Source organism: Diceros bicornis, chromosome 1 (genome assembly GCF_020826845.1).
Source record: "Diceros bicornis minor isolate mBicDic1 chromosome 1, mDicBic1.mat.cur, whole genome shotgun sequence".
NCBI lineage: Eukaryota > Metazoa > Chordata > Mammalia > Perissodactyla > Rhinocerotidae > Diceros > Diceros bicornis.
In genome coordinates this window covers 17,563,827-17,566,327 of record NC_080740.1, presented here as the reverse complement: position 1 = coordinate 17,566,327, position 2,501 = coordinate 17,563,827, and the positions used below count along the sequence as shown (strand labels likewise).

Genomic DNA, 2,501 nt, shown 5'->3' with positions numbered 1-2,501 from the left:
CCCATAACTCATTGAAGAGATATAGGTAAAGAAGTTAATAAGATAAACCTAAAAAAAGTTTGAAAAACTATAACATGCCCTATAAAGAAAATGTATTATCATTATTATTAAGTCAAATAGGAATATTTTTATTTTACTGTATATGATTAATTGGACAGACACAACCAAAGACTAAGAAATCCAGCAATACCTCCCTCTATTTATTTTTCCAGCAGTGTTTGGATGTTTCTGAATTCCAGAAGAGCAGTGAGGTCTTTTCATCACAGGGTTTTTTTTCTTTTGTTTCTGGGGAAGAAAAATATCTGGTTTCATAGTGACGTCTAGTGTAAGAGATTGTTTCTCAGAATATTTCAACTCATCTTTGGGTCATTGACCTCTGGTCTGAAAATTGCAAGACGTTTCCTCGTGCAGCTTGTTCTTCGGAGCACTCCTTTTTCATAACTCTCGTGTCTACCCCTAGGCTATCTGTTCCAGCACAGAGGATTTATCTTTTCATCTCAGGAAATTTTGAAGGATTGTAAATGTATATCAGAATATCAAAAATTATTGTTTTAGTCTTTTATGAAAAATTATAAGTTCTTATTTCAGCTTCTATCTTTTCTAGAATCTTCATCATAGCCCTTTTTATTGTTTCTTACACTCAGTACTAATGGTTTCTTATGGTAGCTGGTGATGATTCTATTGGCTTATTTCTCCCTCATTTTTTATTCCTTACAAACATTTAAGGGATCAACACAATCTGAGGCAAGGATGTTAGCTCTGGAAGCATTCGATTCCTACCTGGAACTTGAGGTAGAGTGGTGACAGTTGGCAGAATAACCCTGGGTGAGTTAAACGACAATGCCAGAGAGGTAAGACAGAGGGCAACAGGGTGGCTGGGATGGTAAGAGGATTGTGTGCATACAAACATGCCCTAGATAAGGGTTGGTCACCTGAGATGGTATGACTGTGGAAAGAACTGAGAGGCTTTCTATGTGGTAGAGGCTAATGGTGTTCACCTATATCTGCTCCTTCATGGCACACAACTCAAGACATTCCCTAACCCCTCTTGCACCTGGATAGGGCCATGGAATTGAGTTCTGGAGGATAAAGTTCTAGCTCTGATCACAACATAATCCACGAAAGCTTCCACTCTCTCTCTCTTTCCCAGGCCACCCTGCTAAAAATGAAGGATTCTGAGGGTCTAAAAGATGATGCTACCAAAGGATAGAAGGAGCTGGGAGTCCTGAGTCATTGCTTAGAGGAGAGGTATATTGGACTTTGCATAACAAGAAATAAACTTCAATTATGTTAAGCCACTGAAAGCTAGTGTTTGTTTACTACAGTATTAATTATCCTGATTAGTATAATATCTCTTTGGTTCTGAAGTTATTTTTGATATTGTCACAGAGGAGAATAAAGAAGCAGAAAAATATTACTCAGAGAGAGGATATTCAAGGCAGGGGGAGGAGGAGCAGAAGAACGCAGATGGCACTGGGCATGGGGGGCTCCCGAGACAGGAAATATTTTGTGGATGTACTGATCTAATTTTGGAACTGAGCAGGACACCTCTAAATGGGCCTTAATTTGTGTAAAAGTAGACTGGCATATTTTTGACAACTATAATTAAAATAATATCTATTTTATACAACTGTAAATGAAGCACAATAAATGAAGTTTATTTGAAAGTATAGAATAGGAAAGATCAGAGATCAAATATCAAGTTCTTAAATATATCTAAAAAACATTTTTTAAAAATGCTGAAGTACACTACACGCATTTCAAAATACCCTGAGAAGAAATAGGAGAGACGGAGAGTCCCAAGCTTGCTGCCTGGAGAGTGCTGTGAGGATGGGCACATATGTGGAGAACGTTTGGATTGTGTGCAATTAAATATGAAGTGTTCTGGGCCTGGGAGTCCAGAGAACGTGGCAGGAGAGGACTAATTTTTCCCTTTGCTTTTTACTACGTAAATATAGTGATTTCAAAGTCAGTTTCTATGCAACAAAAGAAATATTTAGTGATCAGATTTGGAAGACTTATTTGAAATTTCCAAAAATCTGAAGGGTAAAAATTAATGCTGAAATTTCCTTTGAAATATAGCATAGTTTTTTTTCCAAAACGTGGTCCGAAAGTCTGAAATAATACTCCACATGGTCACTCTTCAGTGAATGCTTCGTTTGTGACCATCAAATATATGTCATTGTTTTAAAAATATGCTAACGTTATGGCACCATTGACTGGGACAAAATCATCCCTTTGTTCCTTCTCTAAACGGCCAGTGATAGACCCTTCCTGAGCCTTGGGGCTTCCCTTTTCCTTTCCATGCCCAAATTAGAGATTTCCTCAGGCTGAGAGGGAAAGTCTGAGAGTTCACAAATAGAGATCCCGCAGGCTCTATCACTCACTGCTCCAGGCACCCCCCCCCCCCCCCCCCCCCCGCTGCACAGTGGTCAGTGTGAGTTGATCGTTGTGGTTAGCTAATTTTGAAGCAAACTGTAAAAGTGCATCATTTCCAGCAG

At 38.7% G+C, this 2,501-nt stretch overlaps 1 long non-coding RNA gene across 1 annotated transcript; it reads left to right on the top strand.

Annotated features, from left to right (window-relative positions):
* The first annotated feature begins 802 nt into the window (after positions 1 to 802).
* Positions 803 to 1,367, top strand: LOC131396662 (uncharacterized). The gene is made up of 2 exons (XR_009216623.1): positions 803 to 851; positions 1,151 to 1,367. It is a non-coding gene; the product is annotated as an uncharacterized LOC131396662 (long non-coding RNA).
* Positions 1,368 to 2,501: the final 1,134 nt, after the last annotated feature.